A 10,918-nucleotide genomic window follows, 5' to 3' on the forward strand; every position below is an offset into this window, starting at 1 on the left:
AAACTGAGTTATTCTGAAAAGATCAAAAGGAATTATCAGTAACAATATCTGATTGCCTTCGAAAGACGGACATATAAGAGTTTTTTTCTAGGCCTGTAGGAGATTTGATATTCCTACAGTGGGCCAGCATATATTACTTTAATAATTAGGAAAAATATAGTAAAATGGCCTCCTGTTAACTATTTCAGTGTCATGCATCTTGTTCTGGGCAGAACCTTGGCCAGAGATTTCTTTTAAAAGTCAAGCTCAATTATCGTTATCTCCTTTATTTCTTAAGTTTCCTAACTGAAAGAAGTAATATCTCCAGGCTATTTTCCATCACTTGCAGTGACATATTTTGCTGAAAATAAAAGCAGTCATGTTAGCATATACCTTGGATGGCCGATTCCTTTGCAGTCGTCTGCTTGCATAGTTCCTTCAATGCCTGTCCCTCAGAATGGGCTCTTCTTGACTTCTTTCAATTCTAAACCTTGAATAGTTTCATTTTATTATTTCCCAAAGATACAAAATAAAGAATTGGGCTATGCCACTGAGTGTGGGACAATACTAAGCTTCTCTTATATTATATAATTGATAATGCAATGCTATTAAAGAAACATTAAAAAGATGAAGAATAAATGATGTTTCAGAACATTCAAAACTAAATACAATTTTTTTTTAGGAAAGTATTTTATTTTTGTATCTCAACAGATGAAATTCATAACCTTGTTTTCTGATAAGACAGTTCAAACATACAAATCAATTACAACAATGTGCTTATTAGCTCCCCCCACCCCTGTATTTTAAAGCAACTGACAGTTTTGAAGGACACCAGGACAATAGGGCTTAGCTAACAATATGGCAATTAAAAATGGCCCTCTAAGAAAATAATTACAACATTTGTTGAAAAGAATTTGTCCTTTGAGCAAAACAGACTGCATGAAAAGAATCATGAAACGAGGGGGATTGTAGCTTCCCTTCTGATAAAAGGGGAAGGAGATGTACATTAAAACAATGATACAGAAAGCTGGGGAGTCAGACTGAAAACAACAGAAAGCCCTAGGCAATAAATTTCTCCAATAAAATGCATCCCCTTGAAGATATCCATTCAAACTCTTGTTTTCTAGTAAAATAAATAACTGTTACCTCACCCCCAGCACCTGGAAGTGAATCATTTTATTGGCCCTTGCTAAAATTAATTTAATAATTTTTCTAAGCCAGCATCTCTCAAAGATAAATATGGGGGTTGGGGTTGTGATGAATCTTGTATATTTCATATAGAGGTCATATTAAAGATAAACCAAGCCCATGAATGGTCCACGCTGTTTTAGATGCTCGTTGAAAAGAGAGTAGACATATCTCAGCAGACCTGGGACTCCCAAGGGGAGAGGGGTGCATACTCAGTGACTTCGTCCAGCCACTCTAAATGCTGTAGCACCTTTGGAATAGGCCCCCATTTATACATACCATTCCCTCATGCTTTCACAGTAAGCCTCACAGCACCCTTGTGAGGTAGGTAGTGTTACGGTCATTTTGAGAGATGGGGATGCAGAGATGTTAAGTAGCTTGTCCATAAAGAAACAGGAGTCCAGAGACAGAGTCCTGGGGACTCTGTCTCTGGATTCTTGTCTATTAGTAGTTAACTATTCTGACTCCCTGAGAGTGGATCATTAAAGCAGGTAGGTCTTAAAGCCAGATTAGTGCCTGGCCAGCTGGACACTAAGGCCCATCTCTAAACCACATGATTTGGATGGTAGTATGAGAAGCAGGTGTGATCAACATGGAAGCCAAAGAGGTTAATGTGTAGAAGTACAGGATTAAAGTTTGGATCACAGTTTGATAATGACTTTATTTATTGATCTGCTGTTTAGTTACTATGATAACACTCAGTAGATGTTGCATGATTAAATGGATGAATGAATGAAAGGATGAATGAAGATTGTGCTTGGATAAGTGGAAAATTAAATGTTTTACCTATTTTAAAACAAAAGTTGGAGCAATCTGATTTCCAGTTTCTAATCAAGGATAAGAATGAAAGAGTTTTAGATTTCTAAATTTTCTCTGAGCATGTATTTGAGTTAATACTTGCAGCATTAAAAGGATATAAATACACAGTTATATAAAGTAATTTTTAATATAGAATGTGTATACTTATTAGTTCAGAACCCAAACTATGAAGATTAATATTAGAGGCAGTGCTACATATGAAAACACCATCCATTTCCTTCGAAATGAAATTCTCTTATATATACCTATTTTCTCATTGACATTCATTTGAGTAGCATGTGCTCTTCAGTTCTTATCAAATGCTAATTGAACTAAAACAATGAACTGCTCTTCTGTGGACTCACCAACCAGGATATACTTTTGAGGTACTTTCCATTTCTGTGAACCCATTCTTTTCTCTTGCAGACTTAGAACAGAGAACAGCTGCCATATATTGATACCAGTCCCATATCAATACCAGCAAATTTCTTACTCAGTGCCATGGGGGGCTCATGAGACCAATGATATGAAGGCAACCAAATTCTTCAGGTGTTTCTCAGATAGGAGAGCTTATATAAACCAAGATGGTGGAGCTGACTTATAGTCTCTCTGCACTGCACATTTGTTCTGTGCTAGTGAATTAAATCCCAACAGGATGTTTCAACTGATAGACAGTGAAGCTTAAAGAAACTCTGGAACCGTGGTATAGATTTGTGTGTACATTTTAAAATGTGTTTACCTAACTTTTGTGTGAGCCCTGAAACTGTATAATAGAAGTAACCTATTATTCTTTTGTATATCCAGTGAATAGCCCATGGCTAGAGGAATAGATTAAATGTAGTGAATTGCTTCTGTACTATGGTGCCAGCATGCTTGATCAAGTGTGATTAAAATATGCCTAGTGATGATGCAGTTAGAAGGGGCTCATAGAAGTGTTGCCTCTGTGGGTCTGGTAAATAGATTTACCTTCCAATGTGATAGTGAACAATATATTCATCATAGATTTAACTTTTGCAATCACATATAAGATTAAGGTCTTTCAAGCACAGAGGTGACCTATCTAGTAGTATGTTGGTTTTTTTTGTGAAGACTCTTCTTGGGTTTTCATCTCTCAGACCCTGACTTCTTAGTAATTAAGTTCTGGTATAGCTTTTTTTATTTTTTATTAGAAGACAATCAGAATAGTGAGAATCCATAGATAAGCTACATATTTACCTCTTCAGATGGTTTATAGTAGTGTGTGTGTGTGTGTGTGTGTGTGTGTGTGTGTGTGTTGTGGGGGCGGCATTAAAATACATGTACTATTTAGAGAGATTTATTGACACATCCTGACATTCTGATTTACCCAGTTCAGAGTATTATGAAACAAATGTCTGCATAGCTATACCAGGGAATTCTCAATCCAAAGTTTTTGATAGAGGATCATAATTTCTGCTTTTGGTTGTTTGTAAGAGTTGATGAAGGCACCAGAGTGACAAGCCCTCAAAGCCAATGTTCTCAGGTTTTCCTACAATCAGTATCAGAATTCCTAGGTGACTTTCCCCTCAGGAATCCCATTAAGATTTTTCTGTTTCCTCCCCAACTTGGACTCATTCCACATTAATCTTCATGTCCTGAGTCTTAGGTCTGACAATGAGGTAATTAGGAAAAGAATACTGGGTTCTATAATAAACTTATCTGCCTTAAAGGAAGTAGGTAGGAATCATAACTTTTATTTTGACTACATCAAATGACCCAGGAACATTAACAGGAAGCTGGTTGTAGCAGTATGCTTGTGACAGAGGAAAATGAGAGGAAGAACCAAAGTCCAAACAAAACAAAAACCCGGAAACACAAAACTATGATGGGCTTCCAAATTTATGAAGCAGCACATGCCAGAATGTCTTTGTGAGCACACAGCCAGAGACTCCAGAATGGAATGTAAATTTAGTTTCATTTAAAAATTTGACTTCATTGTATATTCTTTTCCCCGCTGTTTTAGAACAAGTTTGAAGAAATACTAGAAACCTCTTCTCCCTGATCAGTGAGTTTATGTTACTTGTGATATATCTGTTGGCAAAGGGATGTACCCAGTACATTCAAAACAATATTCATGAAAACTCTCTCTTTGCCTTAGCCGTGCTAGTTTAGTAGGGTATAAAATGAAAGCCCAATATCAAAAATATGACTCTTTCCCCAGCAGCCCAGATAATACCAGAAAGTCTTCAAGAAGAAACTCCCTCTCCGGTGGCTTCATTTGCAATTTAAGTATAGCTAAGGGGAAATTTTGTGAATTTCTTGCTAATGGTTTCAGAATTTGAGTATTTGATACTACCTGGAGGTTAATTCAAGGCTTTCTTATCATTTACCAGCTGAGCTTCCAGGTACCATTCTTGAAAGCTTTGTGCTTCTTCCTCCTCCACTGTTCCCTCTTCCTTGAAAGGCTTAATCTAACAAGATGTGTGTTTGTGTGTGTGTGTGTGTGTGTGTGTGTGTGTGTGTGTGTGTATGTAGATGATACTGTGATCACTAACTCACCTCATCTCCCTCAAGTCTATTCCTGTAAGTACCAAAGCTAAGGAGAGAGCACCTTCACTCTCAACTAAAAGATTGCACAGATCTAATTTTTAATTCTTTTCCTCTTTAACACTGCACAACCTTCTCTCCCCCTTGTTATCAATTTGCCTAAGGATAAGATAAAAGATTTTTCTCTCTTTATTTTTTCTTGTGCCTTCCTATCTTACATAAAGTCTTGAATCATTGATAGTTGGCTGAGTAAAAACTAAGTCAGGGAGAAAAACTACGTGATGATGTATGAATGCTTTGCCGAACTCTTCATTTGTTGCTCAAATATATTTCATATCTGAAGTCATGATTATAGTCATTATTGGTTCATGTAACCAAATCAAATGCATTTAATATAATTTTGCAAATGATACAGGATTTATCTTCACTTACGTACAATATCTTTATAGTGTAGTTGGTACTACCTAGATTTGGATATCCAGCAGGTCAAATCATGGCCCCTAGGAAGTTTTGCCTAGAAGAACCTGATAGTCTGGCCTCGGATCTGTCTCTGAGTGGTCTCCACCCACCACGCATTCCGCTGGAACTGCTGCTTCTCTGACTAGAGATTATTTTCAGATTACTTGATCTAATAATAGTGATAAAGATAATTAAATAACCTCACATTTTCTGTAAGGTTTTTATAATCTATCTCTCTCAATAGGAATTATTTTCTAGTATGTGACTCCAGTTGTCTTTTATTATGTTTCATTTCTTAATGATATCCCAATGGATTTAACTGAGATGTGAGATGCTTAAGCCCTTTGTTTTCTTAACTTTTTTTCACATGTCAAGAACAACTTATTTTTTACATGTTAAAAAAACATATCCACAACAATAAATAAATAATACTAGTCAGTGAAACACAAACTAAATTATTATACTTTTGTCATCAGCACTAATTTTTAGAGAACAGAAACAAGGTAACAGGCATTAAAAACAAAACAAAACAAAACACATTTTGTAGGTTGTTGGTTTAGTAGCTTTCAATCATGGAATGTTCCCAGAATAGATGTTGATAAAACACATTAAAGAAAAACATAGACATATATTCTGATTTTTTCCCCCTCCTGCTCAAGCGTATCCACTTTTAAAACAGTTACATTTTAAACACATAAAAAACCCACCCTCCCCCACATATTTATATATGTATATATAAACAATAACTTTTTAATTATGACTTGGGCCATTCCACACCAAATGGAAAACAGAAGACAATTGACTTGGGTATCAAGCAACCCATGTGTGTGTGGTGTAACTAATTTTATAACTGGGGAGAAAAAGAGTGTGTTTTCTTACAAATAGTCCCTAGACAAGGCTTATCTATGACTCAATTACTATCTCTTGCTACCACATAGAGATGTATATATGAATCCGGGTATAGCTGGACACATGTTGTTGTACAGATTGGGAGAGTATTTTTTTGCAAGTCTGAATTAATATTTTGTTTAATCATTATTTGTTAATGTGGTATTGTAGATTATACTGGTTATATTGCAGTGGAGGGTAAAGACATTAAGATATTAAAGCAATTTAGAATAGGAGGTGTGCAATAGAATGAAGACAGTTAACATGGCAATACATTTTCTGCCCTGTTTTGGGGGAGGTGGCTTGTAGAATAGGCACAGATTTTTGACTGACCCATTATCAGGATGGACTTTATTGGAATTAATATAGTTAACCAATTTAGTGGAATGTAAATTTGCATTTTTGTTGTCATCTAATGGCTATTTTGCATATTAAAAGTCAAGACTTCCTTAAAATATGCAGGACTCTTGATTGTGCCAACCTTTTGCTCATTCCACTAAGGCTATAAATAAAGCTTCTATTTAAGGCTAGCATTATATTAACCCACCTGCTTCTAGAAAAGAAAGAAAAAAATCAGCATCACTTAACCTGCAGATTGCTGTCACTTTGTGATTTGGTGAATAGTAATCACATAATCACCTTTAAGTGTTCTGTGAGATAGGCTAGAGGGTTTTTTATTTTTAAGCAATTTCCAGTTTAACAACTACCCAAGAATTTCTGAGTACCAATGAAATAAGACCTCCCTGGAGAGAGCACTGGGTGATGAGGGGTGACAGAGGAAGGAAGGGGGGGTTAGGGGTCCTTTCACTGTGGTACCAGGAGAGGAGTCAGCTTTCATCTCTGGGCTGTCTCAGGCTGTTAGCAGTCCCTGCTTTTCCCCCTCCTGTTCAGGGTGTTCTCCAGGGAGATGATGGCAGGGAGGGAAAAGAGGTATTAAAGAGCTTGGCAAACTGGAGAAGGGCAGTCTGGGGCTCAATCAAGCTTGTTTTGATCAGATTCCCACATTTCGAAAGAGGAACATCAGCCCCAGGCCTGTTTTAGAAAATGAACTTTTTACAAACTTCTTAATCATGTTTTTTCTTTTCTTTTCTTCTCTTTCCTTCTTTTGCTGCAGATATTTTATTCTGGGCACTCTTGAAAAGCTTACACAAGATAAGCAGTTTTCATTTTCTAACTTTTTTTTTTTTTTGAGAACCTTCCAAGCTACATTCCCTGCTCCCAAAACAGATAAACCAACTTCAGATTTGAAAACCTACCGTTGTTCATTTAAAGCATAGTTTACTTGGCTAACACCTTGTAGCTCTAGACTTCCGGCTCTTAACCCAGATTTGTCAGGTAACTTGGCTAAATGTCAGGGCAAATCAGCTACTGTTTTGACTTTGTGGATTGAGGTTGTGAAGTCGTCCGTCCCCTGCTGCCCTACTTCTGCTGGCGTGAGCCTTCCGAGGCTCTCCTGGGAACAGCTTCTGAGGAGTAACTGCGAGATTCGTGGCAAGTGTGCCAACGTACCAAGAAGAGCCGTCTGTTGCCTAACCACACGTTGGGGTTCTAAAATCAACACGTCAGATAATACTTCATTCCTCAAGGCTTTCCGCACAGAAAGGCAGAATGACTCCAAAGCTCCTCAGCAAGAACATATCAAGGATTTTTATCAGAAAGGGTGGCACTTCTAGTGTAGCCAAGTCGATGGAAATAACCAGGCACATGCTGTACGAGTCTAACGGGGACTGTTTCTAGGACCTTAACCCCAGTAATAAAGATGGTAACTATTTGCCTAACTACCGAGTAGAATGAATGGCTTTGGCCCCAAAGATTTGTTACCAGGTTCACAAGCCACAGATCCAGGTGGAGTAGCTCATGTGAGCTACATAAAGCTGAGCAGGACCCAGGGAGCCCGTGTAGAAAAAGACACCCATGAACGTGAAAGAGCATAATCTCCGATTTTTCTTTAGTTAGAAGATACCTATAAAAATTAGTAATGAAGGGAATATAATAAAAATGAATATAAGTGTCTCCCTCCAACCTTTCTTTAAACACTCGATCTATGTTTTTGTCAGGTTTTAGTCTTCTAAGCTGAAAATGATGGATTGTTTTTCTTTCTTAGAAAGCCCCAAGACACATTCTATGTTGTTGAACAGCTTCTGAGCATAGTCCCTGAAGTTAAAACAATGTCTTCACAGGCAGATGAAGGGAGACCCTGGCTGGGTAAGTTAATTTACATGGGGCTTCATTCAATTTTTCTTCTCCAAGATCACATCTTCTCTTTCATACCTTCTAATATATATTTTTTTCCTACTTGAGTCTTGGAAAATAACAGGAGTCAGGCTTCAATGCAGTTGTGATTTAAATAACCCCTTTAAAAAGAAAAGTTGTAAAAGGTTGTAATTCTGAGCAGAACAGTGAAAGAAGAATCCACTTTAGACACTGTAGAGCAAATCCCGAATGTCTTTGTACTGTTGGGGAATTGTTAGTGATGAAAAGAAATTTCTAGAAACTTGAGTAAAAACCAGAGTTCTGACCAATGTCTTCAGGAACTAGAAAGTATAAGTCTTGGCAGTGCTTACTTTACATTTTCAAACAGAATATTTGGAAAGCTCTAAATTCTAAACACTATGAAAATGAAAGAGGTTTTAAAAACTGAGTAACATGAGAATTTGCAGAAGGAGAAATCCCTTGCCTGGATCACATTAGCAAGTCATTTGGTGAGTTCTCATACTCTAATAACATGTGTCTCAGACTTTTGGAGACACAGATCAATTGTTTTGGAACATTGGGGCGCTTGCCAGTGAATTTTTCCTTCTAGAGATTTAATGACAAGAAAGATTAAATACTTTTCTGGAAATGCTTAATATACACAGACAAAGAACTGGTCACCAAAGAACTAAATGCTGAGCTAATCATCTTCTCCTTGGCAACAAGGGAAAATTTGGCCATGTACTGGTCTGAGCTGTTTGTCTCTATCATGGTCTAGTTTGATATTACAAAGAGGTAATCTGAAACCACCAGTGGGGAGTTCCTCTTGTGAAACTGTATCCTAGAGCCCCAGAACTCCAGTCAGTAAACCCAAGATCAGAGCTTTGCAGGTGTCTAAAGCAACCTAAAATCTGTGAGGAAGCAGACAATTAAGTGGCCATTTGATCTCTATAAGTCCATGACTATGACATTGCAGGTAGAAAGTAGGAGATTGTCCTAGAAATATCTGGCCAGTACATTTTTATAATCAGATCAGTTACACTGGAAGTATGTTTTTTGTTTGTTTGTTTGTTTGTTTGTTTGTTTTTGTAATTTATTGAAGCCCAATTCAAATATATAATTTTTCTCTTATTAGGAAAGTTGGGTTTAAGAATATTTCAGAAGAGTTCTACTTTAGTCTAATGTCGACCGAACTGGGATCTGTGGGAGTCGTTTTCCCTGATAGCAGTTACCACAAGAAAAAAAAAACCACTTCATGCTCAAAGAAGTGAGAGAAACCCCAAGACAAACAATATTAAACAGAATTTTTGTTCATAGGAATTTTCAGAGGATTTATTAGGCTTACATAGATTTTGAACTTGTAAAATGTGGTTTTAGAATGCAGTATTTTCCAACATATGAGTCTATGGGACTATTTTTTTGGAATTACGGTTATTAATATCTTACTGTTTTCCAATGGACCAGAATATGGAAGCCCTTGAGAGAGTGTAATCTCTCTTCTTCCGATGGAATAACTTACTTTTTAAATCTAAATCTTCATGGATGGGTTAATTTTAATCCAATTTAATGAGCTGCTTTTGGTCAATTTTGACAGAAAACAGCTGTTAAATTACAAAGCCTTTTTATTAACTGCTCATTGTTTCTCTCTGTTGTTGTTGTTGGACAACTAGTTGAGTACTTGCCCCACACAATATTGCAAAATTAAGATAAAGTATTTCCTATTCACTTTTGGAATACTATTTCACTACTTTATCTTCTTTACCTTTGTTCTTTTTTTAAAATTTTTTATTTGAAATGCCCATTCCTTTTTCACACTAGTTGCAATTTTGCTAGAATTCACAACGGATCTTGATTTGTATTGCCACAGTAGGGGAATTAATTTCAAAAAGATCTACGATGAACATCAGGAAAGTCAAATGAAAAATGACTCAAACGGGCAATTCTTCAATCTTTATCTCATTTTCCACCCTTTATTAGGGAGAAATGGGTTTAGCCAGGCTGCTGTCCAGTTGGTAAGACAATTTCAGGACCTGTCACTTTTTTATTGGGGCAATTTAATTTTACCGAAGTTGCTCAAGATTTTAAATATGAAAACAAATGCCAGCTTTCTGAGGGTCAAACCCCGCATCGGACATGTGAAGAAACAAACCTTGTTTCCAGCTTATCTGCTATTCAAAAGGGGGCTCATTTCCGTTCTCTCTCAGAGAGTGCAGAGCAGGAGATGTCCTCTCTGTCCTGTGCTGATTGAATACATCACATTCACGAATACACCCTATGCTCAATGCTTTCTCAGATCACACGAATATATGCTTTGAAGACTCGTTCACTTTACATTTAGCTAAATGGAATTTTATCTTAGTCGAACCTGATCACTGGTGGCAATGGCATGATACCGTTTAAAAACATACACACACCCCCCAAAACTATAATATTTTAACTTTGAGTAACAATCATTAATACAAATTGAACTGGTCACATCCTTGGGTTGGAGGGGTGAAAGTGTCGGCATAATTGAGCATATCTATAAGGGTATTATCGTAGTTTTACCTCATTAGAGAAAAGAAAATTGGTGAGTGCTTTTTAATCCACCTCGTTTTTCCTTCTTTAAAAACAAGGCAGATTCCTCTTGGTTTACACAGTATAATTTTCAAAAATAAAAACTGGTTATCTCCTTAGTAAGGAAGCAGGGAGAAACCCTGAAGTTGCCCATGCAAAGTAATACTGTGTCTCTGGTACTTGAGTAGACCCTGTCAGAGCAGCTGGATGTTTCCTTTGGCAACAGTCCAGCCTTCTGACAGCTGTCATGTTTCAAACGAATTCTTAGCTGCGTTAACATCATGTTGTGCATGGACCACCCTGGTTTGCGTTGGTATAAGAGAACTTCTCCAGAGAGCTTTTCAACATCTGA

The sequence above is a fragment of the Molossus molossus genome, unplaced genomic scaffold (assembly GCF_014108415.1).
Source record: "Molossus molossus isolate mMolMol1 unplaced genomic scaffold, mMolMol1.p scaffold_m16_p_14, whole genome shotgun sequence".
NCBI lineage: Eukaryota > Metazoa > Chordata > Mammalia > Chiroptera > Molossidae > Molossus > Molossus molossus.